Here is a 27,702-nt window from a genome sequence, read left to right as displayed (position 1 = left end):
TCATTATCCATGTGGTTTTGTTTACTAAATATAGTCTGCTTGCACAAAAATACAATGTGAAAGCAAACCACACCAAACAAACAAAACATTTATAATAAAATCAAATCCACTTCTGGTCTGGACCAATCAAGCAGACCAAGGGATTTTTATGATCTGAATGCTCCCTTATGTCACAACACAACCTGATCCCTTTTAACTGCATAACCATCTGTCCAGTTTTGGAAAGGTTTAGGCTTCATTACCATCAACTAACATTTAAACTTGTGACCATTACTGCTGAATTGAAGGCTAAAATTATACCATCATATTTTCCAGAATTTTAACCGAAGCAAATGTAGCATAAGCATCAATCACACACATTAAAGGATCACCAGACAGCTAGATGGATGCTTGGAGTGAACAGCTCTCAATATGACTGTTCTCTAGTCTGCCCCTGCAGTCTGTAATTTATCACAGAATGTAAAAACACCCTTGCCTCCCTGCAGCAGTCTGCACAGCTGGGCAGATTTACTCTGCCAAACTAGCCAGACTGGACTGAAACTCGACAGCTAACTTTCACAGAAGGTGAACAAACCATCCTTGCACTGAAAAGGGAGACAAGCACAGAGTTTGCTGAAGGTGTCTAAGATTCAAAAATATAAGTGATTTGTATAGTTGCCTCAGGTTAGGAGGTGTCAATGGCAATTTATGTTTTAAAGTCTATCTAAGTAAACATACAGAACAATGTCAACATCAGACTGCATTTCTTATTAATGACATCACCCCAATGTTAAAGGTTAAGCACTGAATTTTGGTAGCATGATTCATGACATTAGTTCTTTATTCTAAGACAACAAAAAGGCTTTGTTGCAACTATACTAAGACAGGAATAATTAAAAGTATGCACACTTGAGCTCAGCAAGATCAGTTTTTACATCCTGCTTATACAACAAAGTATATGTTTCAAAGCATCTTATGCAATAAGAGCTGTTGAGCGACAAATGTAAACAATAAAACTTGCAATAGTCCAGATGTCTGATAAGAAATTAAAATGCAGATCATTCAGGAAATGTTGTCCAATAAAGTGGAAGTCATCTACAGAAGAGCTGGGGAGAAACTGCAGTGGTGTACCTTGGGATGTTTTTGAAAGCATAGAATCTTCCTCATGCCTTTTGAATGTCTAATCTTTAGGGTTTATTGATCAAAATTTCATATTAAGCAAAAAATCATGATGCCCAACTCATGCAGTAATATTTATGTTCTTCAATGAATAAGTTAGATCTCCTGGAAAAAAGAAATTAGGTTCTACTCATTAATCAGGTCGGCACTAATGTAGGTTGAGAGAGAGCATTGCCAAGCTGGTATAGAAAAGGAAGTGTGAAACGGTCTATGCAGTCATACAAATTACTTCAGATTTTGTATTTTGGGTAAAACCCACATATTTCAAAACATAAAACAATTTTTACTATTAAAAGTAACCAGACTAAGTTAAAAGAAGAAGGGTATTATGTACCTTTGTCGTTTTATAATGGTTTTCCCTCAACAAAAACATACTTGGAGATTTGCTTTGATTCTTTCATGAATCTCCCATCTATAAACGCTTTGCTCATACAATGTCCCGTCTATTCCCATAATGCTCCTCCTTGGAGCTGAAATCGCCAAGCCGACGCCTTCCCCACTCAAATCCACTAGACTAGCGGCAGCAGCAATTAGCGAACATCTGCTGCTGTGTCCAATGCTCCTAAGAACGGTTGTTAATGGCATCTTGGAGGACCACTGTTGTAGAGATGTGCTGAAGGTGGAGTATCGGAAAGAGTAGGAGCTTCTTAAAGAGACAGAGGCCAACTTCAAGACTTAAAAATGCAAAATCCAATTTCTTTTAAGTTGTTTTCGATATATGCTGCATTTTTATAACAATTGAAGGTAAGGTAGCACCCTCCACCCTTTTTATATTTCGCTAATTAAGTGAACCAAAGCTATTCAAAGCAACCTGAAGTGATGTTAAAATACAAGTTCCTTCCTTATTAAATCATTAACTCTGACTCTCCATGTATGTTTTTGGTAGTGGTCTACTTTGTGTGTCTTATGGACCTAAAGGGCATTCTCCAGACCCATCCATTCTTTGTTCCCGCCCATTTTTTCCTGCAGGGAGACCAGGGGTTGGTGACCATCTCCAACAGCCATTGGGCGACAGATAGGGTACTTCCCCTTACTGAAACCGTGAATTCTGCTCTCTACAGAAAGTACCATGTCAACACTAGCCCCCCAGTCACCTTAAAAAGGATTAACCCAACATAAAAGGGATATGTGGATATGTCAACTGTTAATTTTAACATACCGGTATATCCAAGGAACCACCATGAAACTTGTTTTTGCATTACATTTCTAATGCTAATTATTGCCAATTAGAGGTAGAACATCCTGTTGTAAAACAACCCACTTAAGAAAAAACTTTGAGATGTGAACATTTTGCAGAAGCGCTCTGTGAAATCAGTTTCAGCCTCGGAGCGTAACCTCAGAGGGAAGCTGAAAAATGTCCAAGTATATTGTATATAGAAACACACGGGCTGTGCATCAACAGAGTGCTCCATTTGACCTTCCCTGCTGTTGAGCCCATTACACTTCAATTAACGACAGCATCCTGCTGCGACCAGAAGGAACAGCTGTGCAGCCCACATGGTGGTAATTCAATGAGAGCTACAGACAGGGGGACATAAAACTTGATCTACCAATCAGGCACACCTACACACAAGGGGAAACAAATTTACTCTGCTGCACTATAAGCTTTTAGAGGGAAGTGTGAAAAGTATGGCACAGACACTAAGATACTCCAACAGTACATAGAATCGCATCAGAAATAATGCTGAGCTACGCGGTAAAAGTAATTTAATTCCACATGCCACAAAAAAACCTGATTAGTGGCTATGTGCTTACCTAATGGATCCTAACAGTTCATGTTAGCTTCACAGGGATTCTCTATCATTGATGGAGGAATTGCTGACTATAATCTAATTCTTTAACACACTCTGATCCAGCTACTTTTACCACTGCAATATGATTTATTCAGTCTGGAAATGATCCAATGAAATGGGACAGAAGGAGCATGCGATTTGAAGAACAGACGCAATTACTGCATGTAAGCAGTATTTGCATCGGCTTGCATGCAGATGTAAATACCGGATAGTAAATAAATAATATTACAGGCTTTAGGGGAGAATGGCTAGATGACTTGGATTATTTCATTAATTGAATCGATCATTAAAGCAAGGTTGAGGTGACCCCAGGAACGCAGTTGGTAGAACTGTTGCCTTGCAGCAAGAAAGTACCAGGTTCAAATCTGGGCCTTGGGTGTTTCTGCATAAAATGTGCATGTTCTCCCTTTGCATGTATGAGTTCTGTCTGGGATCTCCAGCTTCCTCCCACAGTCAAAAAATGGCTGTCAGGCTAATTGATCTCTCTAAATTGTCCTTAGGTGTGAGTGTGTTTGTGTGCATGTGGCTGTTTGTCCTGTGTGCTTCTGTGTTGCCCTGCGATGGATTGGACACCAGCCCACTGCCAAGATAAACAGGTATTTATACCAAGCAGTAGCTGCCATAGCATTTCCATGTTTGAGGTGCACCAACCAAAGGAAAATAAACTTTCTAATTAAAACGTTAAAAAGCATTTTTGTCTTTGTTCGTCATCGTGACCAGTACTATTACCCTTGTATTATTGGCAATGTTTCATTGTGCTTAATTATTTATTTATCATTTATAGATAAAAAGAAATTACACAACTAAATCATTAGCAATGTTCAGTTTGGGAGTTTTCATCTGCATAGTAAAGCTACAAAAGTTAATTATTTCATAACCCTTAACAATGTCATTGCCTGTCATTAAGATAGATGCTATGAGGTATTATTGCATGATGCTTTATCAATGCATGTAATTATTAAAATACATAGACTCAGCAAAGTATTAAACACAAGTTATGAAGATTTATCACACCTGACTTTAAAGCCTATATTTTGTAATCCAAAAAGTCACCTTGGAACCTCATGCTCATTGATGCAAAGCTACACCAAATCTTGACAATGTAATTAACATGAAAAATGTGAAACGGTATGTTTGTATAGACAAGGTTTCCCCCAGTTCCTAACAATGCCCAGACCTTATCTGTAGCTTCACCAGGATGCTTGGAGAGTGTAATTACACCAGCCTCCTCCAGCCTGGCACAGCGCTACTGGCCTGATTTAATCTCACCTTGACTTGACCTCTTCAACCTGGGGTGACTGCAACAACTCCCTACATGGCAACCAAGAACAATGCATTAGTTAATCAACTGATAAAAGCTCCAGATAAAAGTGTCCAGATCCCATTAGTGCTGGAAATAACTCCTCAGTCTTGGCGGTTAGTTTTACTGTTGGTAAAGATGTAGTGTTGCATTCTATAGTGCAGGTTGTAAATGAACAATTTCCTTTGAATGCACACTTTGCAGAATTTGTTCAGATGGCAGATTAAAAAAAAGAAACCTTCTTTATTTTTCTTATTTGCTCTTTTCCCGATTATATTGCGTTCTTTTGCAAAATTTGTGTTTTAAAGCAGAAACTTTTGGAGCTCATCTTGATATTCTTTAAATTGTTATTTAGAAAACATAATATGGAAGATTGTTTTACGTTTGTCCCATTGCCACATTGTTATTTGGTTTTATATTTAAATGCCTTGTGCTAAACTTTAACATAAGTAATTTTGACATATACTGTCAATGCGTGTCACTCTTTAAAATGATCCTATATATTTCTAAAATGTGCATAATTTATGTACTTCCCCAATCAGAAAATTCCTCGCTGATTGTCCAACATTTGATTGCTGTCTACTGCAGGCGATGTGCTGCCAACTTAAAACTGGTCTATCATATTCACACTTTCTCACACATTGATGCAGAACATCCCAGTCCGCACAGCTTCCAAGCAAAAAAAAAAAAAAAATTATCCAATTACAAATCTTGAATAAGCAACAAATTTTAAAATGAATTTCAAGCAACAAATTAATTCCAGAAAAGGTGGATGATTTAGCCTGTAAAGGAAAGCTCAGAGAAAACAGGGTTTGTAGGACGCTAACAGCATGCAGCTTGTCTCCGTCTCGTCATTGTGCCACACAGGGAAAGATACATCTCTGTCTCTTCAGGAACCGTAATGTATTCAGGACCTTCAGTGGCAGATCGTCAAGACGACTTCTTAACAACTGTCAAATTTAAATAATCACAGCTGAAACAGGAAATGGAGTCTTGGATCAACACACAGCAGCCAGTCACTGCTGCACTGAATAATGCATACCTCATAAAAACAATGTGGCTCAGACATGCGAGACGGAGTAGAGGAGGGCAGTGCCTGTTGTGAATTAGGCAGTAATTGAAATCTTGACAAGTAACACAGCTATCGATACAGCACACACAGGTCTAAAATACAGGCACTGCAAATCAGAAGCAATAAAAATGATTTATGCTGCCATTTGCAATGTTGCATTCTTCATTAATAGAATGCAATAAAAGTTGCTAATTAAAATGAAATACTCTCAAGTTTTGGTAGATAATTTCCTTTCCAGAATTTCTTATAACTTTTGAGTAAAATCAACAAAAGCTACAAACAAAACTGTGTAAGAATTGTGGATTGCAACTTATTATAAAAGACATGAAACAGAATTCAAAGATGGAAAAAATAATAATTTCTTGTGAAATGTTCTATTGGAGTCTTATTACAATAAAAATGTTAAGCTCTGCGCTGAATAAATCAGCTCTTTAGTGAGACTCACAACACCTGTTTCTTTTGGTCCTGATTCAGTGTGAGGAGCGTTAAGGCAAAACTACACTTGTAGCACTCAGAACTACAAGTGCAGTTTTTGCAAACTATCCTATTTTTCCTGAAAACCAACCTAATTTCACTTCCTGGTTGTTTCTACACATCCACCATCAGCTTCAGCTGTCATCTGAAGAAGGAAACACCAGGACCTTCACATGCTTATTACCAGCTGGAGGGGATGCAGAAGAGGATGTCCAGAGGTTTTGCAGGGTTTGTCATTTTCCACAATAATTTTACACTGGAAATACCCTCTGTGCGCGTAAAAACAGCTCTGGAAAAAATTAAGAGACCACTTTAAATGATCAGTTTCTCTGATTTTACTTTTTCTAGGTATGTTTGAGTAAAAATTAACATTGTTCTTTCATTCTATGAACTACTGACAACATGTCTTGGAAATTACAAGCAAAAATGTTGTATTTATTTCCAGAAAATGAGAAATGGTCAAAATAACAAAAAAAAATGCAGTGCTTTCAGACCTCAAAGAAAACACGTTTATATTGATTTAGAAGCAACAATACTGATATTTTAACTCAGAGAGAGTTCAGAAATCAACATTTGGTGGAATAATCAAGAGGTTTTCAATGAGGTTTAGTGCAGTGGTTTCTTCATTTTTCCAGAGCATTATTTAGTTCCCTGACTGTTTGATGCATCCTGAAGAGGCCACACCCTTGGAGACATACATGTTCTGGCTAATGTTTCTCCTTGTAGTGCCATTTTATTCTAATGTAAGAAGGGCCTTCGTTGGAAGTATAATTTTTTTTTACTCTGAACTACTGTTAGGACTAGGGGGGAAAAAAGCTATCAAAAGCTATGGGTTCTTTTACAGTTTCACTAGAAAAGTTGCAAAAGATCAAGCGGTCGTGGTTTGGTGTGACAGAAATGACATTTCCATATAAACATGCAATTATAGTGAGCAGTGCTGACATTCATTAAATATGAGCCTCTCAGAGAATAGTTCTGCTCTGTGTGCCTAGATTAGCTGTTTACCTCTTTATGAGTGATGTCTTTGAGCAGCTTTTAGAAGAAGAAATGAGACATGAGGATCAAAGAGTGCTTAATAATGTCTATACTCTTTGATGTTATTTGTGAACTGATCTGAAAGGATAACATCACACTCAGTGACCCAGCAGATCCAGCCACTGAACACTGCAAAAAACACACCAAATGAGCCTCAATGTTCCCAATTCATTTCAGTGAAGAGAACTGCCTTGCTGTCCCGTTGAAGGATCCTCTTTAGCATTCTGTTTTAATATTTCAGTTAAGATGTATGAAATATTAAATCTTTCTTTCAGCTTCAAAGAAAAATCCATTCAGAAATACGCTGATAATACAGAAATTGTTCAACTGAATTAATGCATCCAGGAAAAAAAAAAAGAAAAAGAAAAGCTACCAGATTATTGAAAAGATTGAGCCACAAGTGGACATTGAGGCACTTTGATAAAAAGCCCTCAGGACTGTATTAGCCATTGATAACAATTAAAAGAATATTTAACCTCCCACACTTCAGTCTGATTGTTGCTCTATCAACTCCTGGGTAAAAAGACACAGTATGACAAATGGACTTGCAGTGTGAGTGCTCTATCTTCTCTGCTGGACGAGGCACTTATCTGGTCGCGCTTCCCAGATAAGAGAGGGAGGAGAAAGGAAAGGCTGAAAGTGGGACTTTATTGAACATTTTGTCTCAGTGGAGAATGCCAGGAAGGCTCAGAAGCAGAGACCTCACAGTGGCGAAATCCAATCAAATATTTTGGAAGGTGGCAGCTTCAATCTGTCATCGTCTAGTTACCGCTCACCTTCAATTTAGAAAGTGAGCTTACAGTTAAAGAGGTTCCTGAGGAAATACGGAGCTGGTGGAAAAATAAAGAGCACCAGTAATCAAAGTAGCATCAAACCAAGTAATGTCTCTCAATTCTCTGTCTCTTTCCTTACTGCTTGAAACATCATAAATCAAAAATATTTTTCATCATTCCTGCAAGGCAAATTGCTTGCAACACAACTCTCACTTTTATTCCCTTTATGGTAACATAAAACCCCTTTTTTTTCCTTGCAGAATATCACACAACAGTTTTGACTGGCTGGGACGTCATGTAAGAGTTTTATTATCAACTAGACTCTTTTAATGTGTAAAACATTATTAAAGATCTCTGCTAAAACACCAAAGAGAGCCTGATTTCTGTCGATGCAATCAGAGGTTTGGGTGACTTAAAACAAACTATTTTTTTCAGCAAGAAAAGGAGACAGAATGCATCATTATGGGATTCATTATCATTTCTAAAATAATTTTAAAGTAATTTCTCCTCAAAAGATCGCTTTGGTGCAGGATTTAGCATGCATGCTATCAAAAAACAATGAAATAACCATACCACTTCACAAATAAATGTCTATTTGTTTGCTAACGTGTAAAAACATTTAGCCTTGAGTCTACACTGGGTGGCAAAGAACCGAGAGGGCCTTCATTTGACCTACTCCTTGTTTTGTTTAAAGGCTATGATAGTATATTGCTCCATTGTTTTTGTTTATGAGAAAAATGCAATTGAGATTACAGCAAATGTAAAGTACTAGCTAAGCTTTATTTTGGTGTCAACAGTTTGCATGAATGCTTATGGATTTTTTTTTTTAAATGACAGCAGATGTGTAATGAGCAAGCAAATAAAAACAGTGAAGACGCAAAACACTTCATGCATAATTATCTTCACATTACCTCTTGGAATTCAGCCCTTATTAAAACCCAGTGGTTATCCATACAGATAATGTTTATTAAGATTTGAAACAAAACTGTCTTGTCGACTAGAAACTTTTAAATAATTGCATAATGCAGTTGAACTTATTGTGGTTGCACTGGGATGCATCGTTAAGTTAAATTCAACAGGTTCTTCTCCAAAACACTTCACACTAAAACCAATGTTTTGCTGAATAAAATAAAATGTCAGCAGCATTTATACCTCCCATTCACATGCAAACACGCCAACATATTCCAGAGAAGATTCAGTGTGTCCATGTGGAATGGATCGCCACGTTGGACCCCATATTCCAAAGCAGACCGATCAAACTGCATCTACCAGCATCCATAGTGCTGGAGGCCATTTTTCTGACATCAGACACTTTACAAATATGACCACACTGCAGAGGTAAAAGGTCTGAACAGACAAACTCCTATGAAGACATGCCCACATCAACTGTTCTTTCCTAGCCTGCGGGATGGAGAAACGACTCCGTGTTCCTTTTTATGGTCAAACTACGACCTGTGGGAAAACATCCACTGCGCCCAGCGGATTGCAGAAGTTTTCCTGGGAACTGCTTCTGTCCATTCAACTCAAGGGTCTTCTTGGGTGGTAATACCATAACTGAACCAACAGAGAGCTCAGCTTGTTGTTTGAGCCATTTGTCCTATTTTAACCCTGAGGCTGATCGCATCACATGTTGGTTTTGTGTGTTGGTTTCCCGCTGCTTTCTGAAGAGTTGATGATTTAATATTGTGTGATTATTCGGTAACACTTTATTTGAAGGGGGGTGAATAAGACTGACATGACACTCATAAACATGATATAACATCTGTGATGAACATGAATAAGCCTTCATGAATATTTATGACTGTTGTCATAAAGCGTCATTCGGTAAATTATACAAAGTTGACATTATTCAAATTGTCTTTGTTATGACAACTTGACATTAACCAAAAAATCATGACTGATATAAATTTGTTATAAAAGTATTACTGATTGCACTTTTAAAATTAGGTAACTTTATGTTATTAAAGGTAAAGTTTAAACAGTAATGATTTCTTGGTTAATGTCAAGTTGTCATAACAATGACACAAAAGTGTCATTATTTACCGAATGACGCTTTATGACAACAGTCAAATATTCATGAAGGCTTATTCATGTTCATCACAGATGTTATGTCATGTTTATGAGTGTCATGTCAGTCTTATTCACACCCCTTTAACTAAAGTGTTACCGATTATTCTTTTCTCTTTTTTTCCCCGTTTTGCTGTTACTTTTGCCATATGTTGAAATAAATGCATCCAAGAGCAGAGATTGAATAATTGGACTAAGACTTCAAACTGGTTCTGCTGTTTTATTACTAGCTCCTTGTAAAGGGGTTATTTTCTTGATATTGTGGCTGTAAAGTTTCGTTAATAAATTATCATCCCTCCAAACAGAAGTTGTTTGTGCTTGTTCTGGTGTGTGTGTGTGGTGCAGTGTTAACCGTCAATATGTATTAATAATTTTAGGAATAATAAAATAGTAATAACAATTACTAACAGTTAGATAAGACAAACATTGATCACTGTTGCACAGCAGCCAAATATTGTTAAAAACAATTATGTGTGTTATGGTTTTACTTACTGTGACTTGCCTCTTTCTATTAAAATTCAAAGGTAAGCTGAACCTATTGAAGAGGTTTTGGACTGAGAGAGAAATTATGAACAGTCTACAAAGCAAAACTACAGTTAGTTGGGAATATTTGTCTGAATATCTGCTTTGGCTCTGGATAGTCTTTGAAATTTTGATCTCACCTACTGGCAAAACAAGGCACTACAACATTTTAAAAGTACCAAGTTGACTTTAACTCCAGAGGTGGAGTCAACTCGCCACTTTTGCTCCTCTCCTCTGATGATGGAGCAGATCAGAGGTGAGTGAAATCACAGTGATTGCAGCAGTGGAGGTGGCTGTGGCTTGAGGGAGCAGTAGGCTGACACATAACCATGACAACTTTAGTCCTCTAAGAATACTTCAGGGGCTGAAAGAGCAACTCCATACGCACTTGAAATAAAAACTTCTTCTGAGACAGAATAAGCACGTTCACATAAAAGTAAAGGGTCACCCTTCCAGCAGCTAGAGTCCCTGCTGCTTCTGTACTGGAGACGGTTGCCGTCATGCACATGGTAATCATTTGGCTAAATTCCAACTTACTGCTGCTTCAGCGGGTGATGAAATCAGCAGCAATCATTTGTAAAGGTGGTTAGATTCAGATTAATGTTGGTTTGCAGCGTGGACAATAAAACAAACGATCCACCATTAGGTCTTTGACATCTCACAACTTCACAGGTCGAGTGGCTCTTTGGGTAGAGCCGGACAGGACGAGCCCTGCTGAAACATGAAGATCAATTACTGTTACGTAACAGTAAAGGCCTTATTTATCACCCAAACATGATTAATTAGTGACACAATGACTGGAGTAAAATCAAAATATTGACCACTTCTGATAACTTCTCAGGTAGTATGGGAGACGGTCAGTTGTGAAATTTAAGCACATGGTTTGTACTCATGAACACAAACTGTTCTTCATCAGGAAATCGACAGCTGAGAAGCCCTCCTTTCGCTGTTCCTACAGCATAATCAGCTTCCTGATTGATGCCCCTCGTATTATCTCTACACTTGCTACACTTGTTGCATTCAAAATAATCATAATCGATCAAAGAATAATCAACCGATAAGACAAAAATACTGTGTGAACCAAATGACAAACCAGGTGGGTTTGAAGATAACATTTCAAGTGATGGCATCTATTTTACTTGGCTTTCAGCTCCAGCGGGATCTTGTTTTAAATTGTATGTTTGTTTTTAAACTGTAAGAGTTGGTTTTTAATTATTATGTTGTGTTTTCATGTATCAGCTGTGGTTGTTTTAAAGTGTTTTATAAATAAAGTTGGTTTGGTTTAAGCTTTAAAATAAATGCTTCAGTCAGGGTTGTCCTTCCCCAGCCTTGAGGATAAGACGTCTTCATGGTTAAGATGTTCAAACGGTTCAACACAACTGAGTCAAATTAATGGTTTACTGCCCGGCCCTATGAAGAACATAAAATCATCCTGAGTTGATCTTTCAGCCATTAATTTAATGGGCACACACTGAACCCATGGAGTGCAACTCCATTTACTCTGGAGTTGTGGCTCCTTGGGTCAGATTGATCTGGTAAAAAAAAGCCCAGATGTAACCAGTTCAGGATTTGTAGAGAGGCTTATAAATCTATTATCACAGATGATCTCCAATCTTACTTAAATAACAGGGATTTCTTTGTGTAATAGGTAACTTCACATCGGAGACGACAAAATCGCTTCACTTGACTCCAACCTGACTGAGTTGGAGTAGTTTTGCAAAGAAAAATGGGAAAAATGTCTGTCTTTATACGTGCAGAGCTGGCAGAAAAATACCCCAAAAAACCTGCAGCTGCGATGGTACCATAAATGGGTATTGACTCAGGGAGGCTGTAAACGAATATCCAGCACACTGTAGATTTCATTTGTCAGTCTTCGGAAACTGTGTATCCCCTTCCGTTTAGTCCATAAATGTGAATTGCTTTGTTGTTGTTTTTCTGCCACAAAAATCCAAATAAAATACACTGCGACATAAAACGGCAGAAAGTCCCTTTTTGCAAGGCGCTCTATCCAAAGGGGCAGTGCTGAACCCTGTTTGAAAAGGTTTTCTTCTGTGTGCTACAGACAGACTTATATGTACTGAATCTTCCGGAGCCCAGAACAGTTTAGTTTTCAAATGTCTGTCAGTTATCTAAATATTGCATCAAAAAAATAAAGGATTTATGAACCTTTGAAAAGACTTGCTCCAGGGAGTACACAGTTATTTGAGGAAGAATCCACAGGGCTCCATATCTGATCCTCACATCTCTATATGAGTTACAGAGGTTGGCTATGACAGTCTGCAGATTGCTGACAATATAAATTAGGATATGGCTTCATATGAAGTTAAATAATTCTTTGATATGGGCTGTTTTGTTTAAAAAAAGATACATTCACTGACTGGCATACAATAGAACATAATTATTCTCTAAGAACAGCTGCAAAATGGTGTCTCAAGCAAAAACAAATAAAAAATAAGTCAAAAATGTTTGCGTTTTTTGTGTTTATCTGTGATGAAATTAAAAGGACAAATGTCCAACAGGTAACAATAAAACTTTCAGCCGTTTCTTAAATCAAAAGTATAAAATAATTGGTCAAATTCATTAACATGGGAGTGGTGCATTGCCAGACCTTATTTTTTATTTTTCTTTGGCAACATTTGAATAATGCAAAGAGTCTTGGGGAAGTGTTTAACAATTGAAGGAGCATGCAACACAAAGTACCTACACATCTATAAGTTAATATCCATAACCAGTTTGCTGAAACAGGACCTGGCACTGTTAGCTGTACTACATTTTGCTTAAGGAGTGATTCCTACTTCAAGGCCCTGGTGCTTGGCCAGGAGGCAGCCATCATAACAGAACCCGCCAGCGCCACTCATTATCCCATTGTTTGTTTAGAGAAACTCAGCCTGTCCTAATTAAATGCGGAAGAGAAGAAAAAACTGTATCTTCAGTGGCTCTAAAGGCGAGGATAGAGAACATCCATCTCATCAGCTGCTGTTTCTGGTTCGAGGGCAGCGCAGTAATGAAGTATCACAGGCTGCACTCCTGTAAAACGTGAGTCACATCAGCGGGCAGCCTTTGAAAACCCTCACCCACTGTGGAGAGCAAAAGGCCATCACAAAAAAAGATTCATTCTTACTCTCTGGGTGTCGAGGCACGAGGGTGAAAAGTGATCGATAAACATTGATCCTTAAGGCAGCTCATCCGCACATCCTTACAGGGCCAAAACAGCAATAAACAGAAAGTGGTACTAAATAAAAGCATCATGCTCTTCAAAGGATGGGAGGGAGTGAACTCTCTATACGAGGGCTCTCAGGAGGCCTGATTTCAGTGTCTTCAAAGCAAGACCTGATTTCTACTTTGACAGAAATGTCACAATAACTGATTTATTAGCATTTTATGAGAGTCTGAGTATTTCACAGCACGCTAAACAACGAGCTCGACCACCACGTTCTGCGTGTTTTAATTTTGTTTGTCAGTCAGGTGGCAAATACTTTGCTTAAGAACTATAAAATTCTCAGTCTTCACCGTTTTTGCCTTCTAAGGAAATCAGTAGTTTCTCATCAGTTTCGCCAGCAGATTAAAGAGGATTTTATATTGTTTAAATATCAAAATTACTAAACCAGAAAATTAGGATTTTACAAGACTTCAAAGCATTTAAAGTAGACATTGCCACCCTGAATAGTCTCTCTCTCTCACACCATATACATGTGTGTGTTAGTCACATGCCAGTGATCACTACCCCACTTTATTTTACTCCCTCTCAGTCTTTCCTTTGTCAGATCTTCCTGTTTGTTCCAGGTTTTCTCCCTGAAGCCTGTTCTATACATTTCCTCACCACCTGATTTGTGTTTTTCTTTTGTTTCTCCACATCATTCTGCTATGTCACCTTCCTATCTACAATTGGATGGCGGTAGCTCATTAACTGTGCCATCTGACCATAAAACATAAATTTTTAGTAGTTTTTCTTTGGCAGTTTACTCCCTCTCAGTCTATGTTTATGATTAGCGCTGTGTTCCTGAAGTTTTAGCATATTCAGTTTATGATCTGCTTGAATCTGGGTGATTGCTGAGTTTTTCTTAAAGATCCTGACCAATTTCAGATGTGTCACTGGATGACTGAAACGTGCAAAAGACTTGGTTTTCAGATGGAATAATTTAAAAGTTGTTTTGGAAGGCTTAAATTAGAGAACACTGAACCAAATGCCAAACATTTGCTACTCCTCCTGAGAGTCTCTTTCACTGCCAATGGTAGTGGTGTATTCCAACTGTTCTTTTTTTTAAAAAATCATTGAAGTTACATGTTGTGTGACCCTTTCACCATAGAAAAAGGACAGCTAAAATTAATCATTAAGTGAATTAATATTTTTAGGGTTTTAATTAATTTGTAAGCTTCTATTCTGCACTTTTTAAAATGAAGGATTGTTAGAAAAAATTAGGACATGCTTTCATATTCACATAAGGTTACAACAGGTTTAAATCGAAGGCAACCAGACTTTCGCTCAGTTTTTCCTGAAGACGTTTCAACGTCTACAGGAGTCTTTTTCCATCCTGGAGGATCAAAGTTGACGAACTTGGAGTTGGGAGTTGCTGCTTTTAAGCCCAGTTACAGACAAAGACAGGGTTAATGGAGAGAGGGGAACGAACAGATTGCCATATTTTACTTGTATAAGAGCCTTTATAACTTTACTGTCACTTTACATTTTTCCAAAACCATTTTCTGATTATCACCTTGTGCTAAATAAAAAGGTGTTTCCATAGTCAGAAAATGTAAGGGTTGTTAATTGAATTTAGTATATGTAAGTGTGTGGTTGTGCATACACTTAGTTGCATATCAGAAATGTGGATTGTGTTTAACTGAATGATTAATTAGAACAGAAACCTTACATCCACAGTAGCTTTAAAAAAATAAATAAAACATTAACCCTCTTGCTTAACGCCATCAGCATGCTCCTTTCGGTGCAAAATTCGACATTCCTGCACATCTTCCATGTGAAAATGTCATGCTTTGCGAGACTGAAACGTCTGGATTTCTCAGATTTGGCTGGAGGGAGGGAACTCTAGAAAATGGTAAATAGATTGAAAGATAGCACACCTTGATGTGATCTTCACAGGAGATGGTGACCAGTCAGATAATTTTCCTCTTTACTAGCCTTGACTAAAGAACATTAAATACTCACACATTTTGATGAAAAAGTTGTTGCTATGGGTGGAATAAAAACCATTAGCAAAGGTATTAGAAAATAAAGCAGAGAAAATAGGAAATGTGAAAGAAGATATTCAAATGAAACTACTTTAAAAGAGAGAACAAGAGATCATCAGATTGCATGAAAGATGAAAGGCGGTATCAGTCTGTTATTCCTTATTTCTTTTTTCCCACTTGATCATAAAGCAAACAGGATTTGGAAACGTTGTCAGCCTTTTGGAAATGTTGAGGTTAAGGTAAGAATCTACATTTCTAGGGGAATTCACATTGAGATTTCCATAAAAAAAGACTTGAAAGTCTGTTTAAAATGTCATCTCTTCAGTCTGTTTATAAAAAGATGCACCAACACAAGGTTTGGTAATGGGATGGTAATTTTCCTTGTCTGACTGGCTTTGATTGGTGACACACCACACAGAAACTAGCAATTCAATCTTTATCTGTTCAGTGAGATTTGTGTATTACAGCAAAAAATTGCTGTATTCTGCCAACAGCCTTGTTTCCAATATTTAAAAGTTAAAAGAAAGTACTGCCTATATATTTAAATAAGCAATAGAAAACTGTTCTAATCTAATATTGTTTTCACTCCCCACCCTCCAGCCATGCCATGCCAACCCCCAATGATACCGACCTATTTCTTCTTGAAGGGAAATAAATTTTTTGGATTGTTTTCAGGTGTCATAAAGCCGAGGTTTGAACCACAATCCTTTGATCTTAAGAGGTTAATATAATATTATTGAAAGATGTAATGCCAACCAATCCTGATTTCTGCATCTGTACTTTTCCTTGTGGTTCCTTCTCCACTCTCCTTCTCCTGTCCTTCAGCATCAACCTGAGGATTTATTTTAATTTATCAAGCAGGTATTTATGCACCCATGGTGTAGCATTGCTGATAGGTTTCCTTACATGTTGTGTGTACCCTGAACACATCCAAAAATACAGTCACACTATATGTGTGCCAAGTCTGGAATGGGATATTAGAGCCTTGTAGGTAAAATGCTGCTTGGTATAGTGTTGGTTTTTCTTCCCAAGTTTTTCAGCCCCACTCGTCTCTTTCTGTTTTTCTTTTTGGCTCGTTGGCTAATTTAACCTGATCCTCTTTCTTTCTGTTTTTCAAATTGTCCTCAGTGGACAAAATCTAACCCAGTCTGACGTTTCATTACCAAACTGGCCATCAGGGCAGATGCACATCAGTGTTGAGACACTTTATTTATGGGGGAAAATAAAAACACCCACACGCATTTTGTCCAACCAGCTGGTTCGTCCTCAATTTGCAATGTCCTGAACCAATGTTTTCTCCCATTTGAATGTTTTTGGTGAATATGGGTTCCATTGCAACATCAGTGTATTGGACCTCTTATAAAGCATGTACCGTATTTTCCGCACTATAAGGCGCACCTAAAAACCTTCAATTTCCTCAAAAGCCGACAGTGCGCCTTATAATCCAGTGCGCCTTATATATGGACCAATATTGAGCCACAACAGGTCTAGCAACTACAGTAAGCAGCCGCCGACTTTATTTTCCCCCGTAGAAGAAGAAGTGCGTGGTGCATGCTGGGATAGTTGTCAGAATGCTGGTTTGTTAATAAAGTTTGATAATACATTTAAAGCCAGGGGGGGCAGAGGGGCGGGGGAAGAGAGACAGAGACTGCGGCGGCTGGTCTGTGTTACCCAGAAAGCAGTTGGGCACAATATCGCAACACCAACACCGTGAGTGAAACAATGACTGGGGCAGCTACTATATAAAGCACTCGGGGACCACTTCTTTATTATTACACATCCACATTTGTAGAGTAGGAACAAATCATGTCCCGTATAAGTTCAATACGGGACGGGTGGCAACCCTAACAGTAGTGTCTATTCTATGCGCCTTATACATGAAAAAAGTTTTAAAATAGGCCATTCATTGAAGGTGCGCCTTATAGTGCGGAAAATACGGTATATATGTAGTTTGGACCAATGCTGCTATAGTTTTTTTTCCCCTTGACCAATACAGTACAGTTTCTAAACTGTTCCTGGTTTCTGATAGCAGATTGTCAACTCATTTATGTATTTTTCATATGTACAGGGTTGCAGAAGAGTTGATGATAGATGCACCCGAAATAGCTGCTTGTCAAAGCAGCTATTTTGGGTGCTGAGTTCAAACTGTGCCCAGTTTGAACTCAGGACCTTCCTGCTGTAAGCCGACTGTGCTAACCATTAAAAGATTATGCTGCCTATTGTTACACATATTTACGCCTCTCGCATGCTTGAATTGGGCATTCCATTGACTTCATAGTTGATGGTCTGCAAAAAAAAAGGCAACAGGAAGCCTAACTGTGTGGCAAACACATATCTAAACCCTTCTGGCTCACCACATAATGTGAAAGCCGTTACACATAATGCTAAAATATTAACAGCATGTTCTATGAATCCATTAAGATTTATTTTTGACATTTCCTAAAATAGTTTGGATGTCTTTCCTTGAAGATGGCTGCCATCGCTCTGACCTCTCACCTACACATCACTAAGTCCTGAGCCACAAACATTTTCACCTACCAGTCAATACTTGTGACATCCCTTTATGTGTGATGTATTCTGTTTCTAAATCCAATAGACACAAACAAGAGCTTGAATTTCAACGCTGCTGCCAACCCTGAAAAATCAAAGTGGCAGTGCATCAGATTTTACTGACTGCAAATGTACGTTTCCATCAGCATGATGGCAGTAACACGTTCTCGCTATAGATAATGTTGTTCGCTTCAGGTGAGCAACTCCTTTCCTTTCTCTTATTAGACGTAATTACTGCTGACACTTCAAACACACCAGGAGAATACCAAAGAAATGCCAACTGAGACAGAGGGTCTGTTCGGCAGGTGAACAAAAACACACACATTTGGCCATTAGGAGGGAATTGTATTGCAGCACTAATTCCATTATGTGCAAGGATGATTGGGAGAATACAGCCAGTGATCCGAAGTTAATAGGGGTGATGGAGGCAGGGGATCCGAGCTAAAAGGCCAGTGGGCGATCAAGAGGTTGACCAGGTTCTGTGACAGCCTCCTTCAGCTGCCTGACAGCTGGATAGCCCTCAAAGAACAACCTGTGTGGCGAGTCGGAAAGAGCAATGGACAAATAAGCTAGCTACTTGACAGAGACCCTCAAGATAAGCCCTGCTCAAGCTCTTGCATTTGTATTCCAAGTGGGGTGTGGGGTAGGGGCTAATGTAATTGAAAACTGGTGGGGTGTTGGGGTCAGCAAATTTAATAGACTTTAGAAAAAAAAAAAGAAAAAAAGTGTTTTGTGTTCTGAGTTGCAATGTGGAGCGGCAATAGCCCAGCTCAGCATTATGATTCTCCTCCCCAAATAACTGCTTCCATCCTGTTCTCCATTAGCCCCACGTAAAGCGGGATATGGGAGCGTGAAATCATGGCCACAGACCATGTCGATGATAATGCCACGCTAAGAGAGGAACATTTCTCTAAGTGGATTCAGCTCAGCGGAAGGTGGAAACTACTTCAGCAGGTCTGTGGACTGTTCTTTGTTGTCTCTTGATTAAATTAATCGTATTTATGCTTTCATCTGAAACAGAACAAAGGACAAGAACGAGTACTGCTGCTGCTAAAATAACATTCATTTGTGATTATCACACATTTTAATAATATAGGATTTAATTATTAATATTTTTGACAAAAAAAGCGTAAGAAAATATGATATAAAAACACAAAACTTTTATATCATAAAAGTTTTGATATAAGAGTCCACAGGAGCAAGACAAAAGGCAATTTCAACAATATTTTACATCATTTTTCATAATTGTCTCAATTTGAGCTAGTCTTGGTCCAAGAAGATGTTTTTTGGGGGGGAAATAAATTGAATAGATGATCTATAAATCTGTTTTAAATAATGTTTTCTTCAGAGCAGAATTGTACACTACATGTCTGGTCAACTGCTAATATTGTATTTCATTCAGATCCTTAAAAGGTAAACATCGTACAAACATATTCTGTCACAAATCTTTATTATTACCCTCCCAGTCTACTAGCAGGCACAGAAAAACATTCAAAACTGTTAGGAACGCAAATAAATTAACAATTTGGCAAACTGTACTGTTGATAAATTAACAGTATAGCAAAAATCCTTTAAAAAGGGCATGACTGAAGCTCCCTATAGAGAATATTGACCTCCTTCAGCTGTCAGCTGGATGTTTTACTGCCCTGTGTCAAGTAGAGGTAATGAGATCAAGCAATCCCAGGTCGCTGCTATCATGGTTAATCACTTGGCGAGCTGACTTTTAAAGTAGATTTCAGCCTGAAACAAAACCGCATTTTCATTGATGACTATTATTAGTGTGCTAAGCTCCACAGTCATTAAAATTTGTGTGGCGGGACTTGATGTTCACTCAAATTTTAATACCGCAAGGGCAAATAGATGTGAAAATCAAAAGAGCTGTTGCTAATAAAATTAACAGATTTATTCCAGCACTATTATACTGAACATTTCACTAATCCTAAACCATGTTAGGCAGGATGGATGAGCTGAATATTAAAGCTGTGATGTAATTCAGGGTCTTTCTAGGCAGTGTATTTACGCAGTGTGATTCCCATGTAATGAGAGGATCTTTCCTCAGTGGAAATGAAACATGAAAACATTCCTTGGTTCAGTTCCAGGTGTAACCTTTCATTGTTTCCAAAGCTATTTTTATAGAAAGAAAAGTCTAACTGGAGGGAAATTGTATTCCTGAAGGTAACAGTCTTCATTTGTTATTTGAACCTTTTTTAATGAAAATATGTGTGGTGCTTATTCTGGGATGATGCCAGTTTGGAAGTAGTTTAAGATGCAATCTTAAAAGATTTAGACAAAGAATGTAGTGGAATAATCCTTACGATATACATTATACATGTCATATTATTGAGAAGAAGCTCCATTGTCCCAATGCCCCAGTGTCCAGACCATTAAGCACACCATCCAGATCGTTTGCTAGGAAAAGGTTAACTGTTGAGGGACTTTTTTTTCCTAAATTTTTCATCATTTGCAAAAATTTCATCATCTGCAAGAAAGGTTATCTACCAGCACCATGAGCCCATCCAGCAGGATTCCAGTTCCCTTCCCACGAACTGTTTTACCATTGATGTGAATACAAGGTTTTAGCTTTTGAGCTAGAAATTCAAGTTCAAAAGCTAAAAATGAGTTTGAAATTTGATGTGTTGAAGAGATGTGGAATATTAATCCAAAATCTTAATAAAAACATAAACGAGAACCATAACATCCCATTTTTATATCTAAGCACATTTTATTTTTGTCTCAGCTGTACTCACTGGACAAAGAGCCCAATAATTACATCGTCTGGCATATAATTTGGACCAAGGAAGCTTATAAGTAAGAATTAAGAAGCACAAGAAACTGAGCTTCAAAACCATCTAGCTTCACAAAAATGCAAGAAGTGTTTCAACTTAATCTGTCGTTTGCACATACATTAGTCAGCCATACGAAATCGGACAACCTGACAAACACATCATAGACATTTATAAGAGAAATTGTTTGACATTTAATTTGCCGAGATGTGTTTTGAGCCATTTATTATGCCTTGACAAACATATTTACCATAAGGAATGCTTTGCTTATCATTTGCATCTCATCATTTTGGAAGAGAAATGTCATTGACAAATAGCTTCCTATTTGTTTTGTACTTTCAGAGGATTCGGTCAGAATAAAAATATAAAAGCTCCTACAATTAAACGTGCAAAGAATCAGCATTTATCCCTTAGTCATTTCTTTTCTGTCATTTAACATATAAGATGTGTAAACAAAGGAGGTGGTTAGAAACTTTATTTGCAGCCAACAACACCTGGCGAATCAGACAGCAACAGCTTTCAAATCACACAAACTGTCACTAAAATCTAAAGATCGAGTGTTCTTTGAAATACCTACAAAAACTTATCTCATTTCAATAATGCAAAGGTTGACTCCAGAAAAGGTTGTAATCGGATAATCTGCTGATGATTGATCCAGTGATACTGCATAAATTAGACTGCAAATATTGTGATACTGCTGCTGAATGCCAAAGGCAAAATAAAATCCATGTAAGCTAAAAATGAGTTTATCATAGTGCTAAAAGTCTAATTTTCTCATTGTTACATTATTACTACTTTTTATGTCATATCTTATTCTACCTATTTTAGTTGTAAGTTAATGGAGTTTCATAAATCACTTGTTAAGCTTGTCAAATCTGAAAAGCTACCCTTTTTTTGCACACACTGCAATAACAGAATTGAAAACAAAGTTTAGGAAATGACTTTCTACTTCAAGTTAGAATTATTGGTAACACTTTATTTGAAGGGGTGTGCATAAGACTGACATGGCACTGTCATAAACATGACATAACATCTGTCATGAACATAAAGAAGTCTTTCTGAATGTTTATGACAGTTGTCATGAAGTGTCATTCGGTAAAAAATGACACTTTTAATGCAAAGTTGGCACTTTTAATGGACTTTCAATGCAACTTTTAGAGCAACTTTGCATTAAAAGTGTCATTATTTACCAAATGACACTTCATGACAACTGTCATAAACATTCATAAAGACTTCTTTATGTTCATGGCAGATATTACGTCATGTTTATGACAGTGCCATGTCAGTCTTATGCACACCCCTTCAAATAGTGTTACCAAATTATTTTGTAAAATCCTAGCAACACTTTATAACAGACATGACTAAACGAGTAATTGAAGGGTGCAGCACATTGTTACCCCTCTCTCAGTGTTTCTCGATATTGTGGTTGTGGTCTTGTTGTACAGTAGTCTTTGTTCAGTAAGAAAACAAGCCGTTCTCTACAGGACGGTTAGCATCGACCATATGTCAGTTCATCTCCACCTCTGGGACATTTTGTACATGTTTCAAAAACCAATTAGGTTCTGAGACTAGTACTTAAAATCTACCTACAGAAAGTCACACAGTGTTAATTTGGTTTTGTCATAAATCCAAATCTCTTGTATTACAGAGGATATGACTGTCCAAATTAAAACCACATTTATCTAAAAGTGAAATAAAAAAAATATGCAGAAGATAATATAAGGTTAAACAAATCATCAATGGAATTTGAGCATTTTATTTATCTCGGTTTTCTATCAAAGTACTCAAGAGAAGCAATGGTTTGCTACAAAATGTGGGTACTAATTGGCAAAGCGATCGCAATCCGTAACTTTAAAAATGAAATTCTTAAGATACTCCTTTGAGAGCTCCAAAATACCGGTTACCATCCTCCTCTATGCATAATAAGAAAAAAAAAACATATCTCCATCCAGTCTTATTAGCTACAAGTACATGCTTTTAATTTTTATTTAGTGTTGTAAATGTAGATATGGTCAAATAAGTTGAATTAAACATCTGTTTTCAGAACTTCCTGGACCAGCCATGTTCTCGTGTTTTCCAATTTTGAAAAGTTGTGAAAGGATGTTATCCTGTCACATTATCCTTTTATTCTAAGAAAAGCAGAGCGACATGCTCAAAAGTGAAGCATAATGTACATGTGGCTTAGTTACATTTAACTAAGCTGAGAACATTTCACCTGCTGAACAGGAACGCCCCTTTTATTCATGTACAAACATCTGAGCACCTTAATACTTAAGCTGTAAATTCATGCAGACATTTTAGATGAGAAATGGATGCAAAAGAGATTATAATAAACTGAAAAGTTCATCTGTCTACCGTCTTTTCCTGAACAGTCTGGCAGAGAGTCTATTTGCCAAGAAATACTGCACCCTACTGTACAAACTGTAATGTAATCCATTTGCTCTGGCTTGAGGTTATGTGCCCAGATAACCTTTTAAAAGATTAATCACACCAATAAGTTTCCAATATAACTTTAACACACAGTAAGATGCATACATATTCCACAAAAGGCATTGTTCTCATTAAAAAAATATTAATTTTCTGAAATCTTAGTAGTGATTACTCATATTTCCCGGGTCATGCTGGGTAGAACTTGACCAGCTGCTGAATGGAGCACAACATGGCATCCAATATAATGCCCCTTATATTTCAATCAATAATCAGGTTGGGTTGCAATTAGCACGTTGGAGGGATCGCGGGAGTCACGTGACGGATCAATCGAAGGAGAAGGTGGCACACTCATTGAGGTGATTTACAGCCCAACAGTTTGTCCCACCCTCGGTCTGAATCCGTGCCGTCTATCTTCTTTATACGAACCTTTCAAGGCTGGAAATATGCATCTGTCAAACGTCCCCCATTACTCCGGCTGCCTGTCACACCTGGGGCAGCTCACAGCCGGGCGGAGGGGAAGGGAGAGAAAAAAGACGGAGTGTAGCTGTCAGCACAGAAGCCTCGGTGGACTGAAAAGGCACCAGGTCTCCCATTTCTCGGGCTCTAATTTCCTGAAATTGCAGATATTTTTGCAGGTCTCCGACTGAGTGGTGGGTTAATGACAGAGCCTGTCAGGCAAGTCGCTAAAGCATCGTCTTTTATTGCTACGGATAAGATCAGGCTTCGTCTTATATGGAGACATTGTGCACAGCGTCTCTGACGATGCATACGCCACAAAGCATGGAGAAAGCAACACTTATCTCTGCTGATGTTATTTTGCAGCTCAAAGTAAAGAATGCATCAATAATAAGACATTGCAGCGTCCAGTGACTGTTTGTTACTCTCAGAGCTGCGTGCAGACTGGGATGCAACACCCACCAAGTGACATAAATCCCGCAACTCTGTGGACTGTCGCCTGTCGGGTAAAATGAGAAAGTTTTCTGTGTGGCTCCTCACCATTAAAGTGCTGTTTCAGCTCCTGCTGTTAGTGTTTCCACTGCAGTGAGTCTGGATGTTCTCTCACCTCAACAACCAGTGTCTTTTCACATCACAAAGCTATTTCTCTCATTTCTCTCCGCAGCCCAAGAGAGTGCAGCAAACTATGTCATGAATGAAATATAAGCACACCGCTGTATTACTTATGAGACCTAACGCAACTTTTGCTCAGAGCTATTTTCAGATTTCATTTAAATTCATCAGCGTGATGATTATTCTTACAACACAGACCACAGCCGGTGGGGCATTGGTCCTTGAGAAAAATATTAGCTAAAGATGAACTTCAGAGATTACTTATCAGCCTGGACCACCTTTCAACTGTGCAATAATTAAACATCAATCACCGTAGTAAAAGCCATCTTGCAAAGCTTCTCTGTAAAGCAGTCAAAGCCACCAAGAGACATGATCCAAGTGACAGTCGTGTGCTTGCTGTTGAATTGCAATTGTGAATTTACATTGTCCTATTTGTTTATTAAACAGTTAAAGGAGATGCATAAGTTGGTCATGAGGCTCACCTCTAATTTCTAGAAATGAGGGAAGAAATAGAAATAGAAAGGTTGTAGTGAGTAATGAATATGTAATAGCAGTTTAACAAATAATCTGCATTGGTACCTTAGATTTACCCTAGGCACTGTAAAATGTTCGGAGATGTAAACGTTAATGGTGAAAATGAATGGGTTATTCACCTGAACCCAACAACAATGTCAAAGTCTGGAGGAGAATATGCCAAGATCCTGAGAGCAGCGACTGAAAAAGGGTTACTTATACAAGTACAGATTTCTGAATTTTGAAGTTTAAACTACATGGTGTTGTCTGAAAATAAACATTTTTGTGTTTTTTAAAGTTTAAAAACGTGGCTGTATATTGGGGTTGTGTAGGACCCTTTTGTAGCAGGAAAAGTTTAATTTATCAAAAGGAAATACAAACCCAAGTCATTCAAAGGACATGCGAGGGTCCAAGAGCAGAGAAACACGGAGATAACAACTGAAGAATCCAGCAAGGAGTGACTGATGGAGACGTCTCATACTCTGGGAGGATTGAACACAATGAGTCCAATTAAGCGAATCTGCTACAGCTGAGGGGGGAGCGTGAACTGAGTAAAGCTATATAAACATGGCAGAGGATAAAAGCAAGCTAAGTGAACACAGGGGATTAAAAGAAAAAAAATGGAAATATAAACAAATTCTGAGCACTAAGTAAAGAAGCAGAGGAGTAACTCCAAACAGGAGAACCAGTAAACGGAAAAAATGTGTTCAGAGTCCCATGGACACCATGGCAACAGCTTGTTTTTTATCATTTTCTGTAAATAGTATGCAAAGTGCTGATAATTTAATTATCTTAAAAATCAAATTATAAAAATGCTCACTTTTTACAATTCTCCAGAGTTACATATGCTGCATGTAGAGAGAGAGAGAAGGAGGGAAAGAGAGAGAGCCAAGATAAATATCTTCCATCAGTCTCTCTGGATTTTCCCTCAGCTTACTTCTGGGAGCATGCCATCTTCAGATCAATAGACAGTCCGCTTGTCCCCTTCTGATGTGTGAACACTTGAACTCAAGCTCATGGTGCAACTCTTCACTTACTTTCTGCCACCAGCCTTGACCACAGAAACAAAGCACATCTGCTTACCTCTATCTCTCCTAAATTACAGTATTCTACAGTGTCTCCTTTTGTTTTAGTTAAGACTAGAGCCTCCAAAGCATGTCTCAATAACAACCTTGCAATTTAAGCCTAATTCTTCTTAGCTGCCAGTGAATCAACTTCGCAGAAATGAGAGTGCTTATAAAAATCAGATATAAGTGCAGCAGTATGAAACAAGTTAGCACCCACTGCTCTGCTTTAAAACAGTCAGAGCTGCACTTCAGATTCATCACTGAAAAAAAAAAAAAAAAACAACTGAGCGAGGAGAAACTACAAATGTGGAGAAATCAATTTGTGCACAACGGAAAGCAAGCAATCAAGGTTACTTGTGTTTGTTTTCCAGTGTTACAGACGCCCAGTTTGAAGTGAACAAACAACAGAAGAGAGACTTACCTGAGCTCTTGATGTGTAACAGCTGCGGCGTGTAACAGATCCTATCTCTCTCCCTGTGGGGCAGAATCACAGAAGGAGAAAAGAGGAGCAGGAGGGGTGGAGGTGGAGGTGGACAGCAAGGGGGAAAAAAAAAAAAAAGATGAGGCGAGAAAAATCTGAGAGACGGCAAGAGAGAGCCTGTGGACAACAAGAGAGGAGCGCAGACTGAGTGGAGGGAGCAGTGATAGCAGCGCTCTCACACAGCGCACCGACACTCTGAAGGGGATGTGCTGGCTCTGGGAGGTGTTTCAGCTCAGTCAAATGACATCTGCCTCCCTCTTTAAAACCATTGGCTAAGAGGTATGATTTCCTAATAAGCCATCCCCACTGTCTCCAAGAGAGCACACCCACTCCTCATTTCCTACAGCATATGCATATGCAAATGCATGCACAACCTCACAACCATGTTTTTTTTATTATTATTATCTCTTCTTCTGCACAGTCCAAAAAGAAAACTCAGTCAATCCTTTGTCTTCACTTTCCTCTTTCAGCTTTTTGACATGGTGACATTTTTTTTTCTCCGTGGGGGTCCTCTATAGGTGCATTGTCATTTTCCACTATTGTCGGAGAAAGTGTAGTTGTGTTTCAGCTAAAAATTGCTTGCCCCTCCAATTTTGTCTCGCTTTATAAGATATTTCCAGCCTTTTTCAAAAGACTGCAAACCAAGAAAATGTCTGTGGAGAATTTTTAACCTTTGCAGAACTTTTTTTTTTGCCACTATAGATGATAATGAAATTGAGTTTTGAGAAAATTGATTTTTCAAAAGGTCATGTAATTATCTTTGATAATAGTATGTCAAATTATTCTATTTATTTGTTTACTTTGAAGTTCCATGAACTTTTGACCACCTATTAGGTGTAAGGTGATAGGTATTTTCCTAGAACCTACATAAAAGAACCACAGACAACGTATATGAATTTATGACTAAACTTCTGCAAGCAAAAGGAGAAGACTCTGTCAACTGCTTCTCAGAGCTGTTCACAGAGCGTTCTGCTTCTCTTTGGATACAGCTTGTCTTTTATTCTCAAACTTCAAAGAGGGAGGATAGGCAAGATAGACAGCAGAGGAAAAACAGCAAAGGTCGTAAAACATTTTACCTAAACAAAGCAAAGGTCGTAAAACAATTTAACATCTGGCCCCTGATCTGAGCCCGGTTCAAATCTCGGTCAAACTGTTTCACATGAAGATAACAGGCAGCTGTGACTTCCAGGTCAGTTCACACATACAGTTTAAACAAGAGAACACTTTAACCTGAAACAAAATGATAATACCAAAAAATCTCTAACATTCCCCCTTTTTATCATTTTACCATGTGTGTAAACCCTATTCAAAAGCCAAGCATAGAAAAGAAAAGAAATAAAATAGAACCAATAAATGCAAGAATGTTTTTTTTTTTTTTGTTCCCTAGTCTAAACATAAAAGTTACACAATGACTAAATTAATATAATGAATA

General features: G+C 38.0%; 1 protein-coding gene across 3 annotated transcripts in view; it reads right to left on the bottom strand.

The window, feature by feature from the left end:
- thsd7ba (thrombospondin, type I, domain containing 7Ba) overlaps positions 1 to 26,855 on the bottom strand; it is a 203,031-nt gene extending 176,176 nt beyond the window's left edge. For 2 of the 3 annotated variants that reach the window (XM_008403136.3, XM_081604543.1), the window contains exon 1: positions 26,211 to 26,854. The gene's annotated coding sequence lies outside the window, so the exon portion shown is untranslated. Of the gene's footprint in view, positions 1 to 26,210 lie in introns of all 3 variants that reach the window. The other variant, XM_081604542.1, reaches the window with a different exon arrangement.
- Positions 26,856 to 27,702: the final 847 nt, after the last annotated feature.

This window comes from Poecilia reticulata, chromosome 2, assembly GCF_904066995.2.
Source record: "Poecilia reticulata chromosome 2, P_reticulata-male-v2, whole genome shotgun sequence".
In the NCBI taxonomy this organism is placed as follows: domain Eukaryota; kingdom Metazoa; phylum Chordata; class Actinopteri; order Cyprinodontiformes; family Poeciliidae; genus Poecilia; species Poecilia reticulata.
This window is presented reverse-complemented; position numbering and strand designations above follow the sequence as displayed.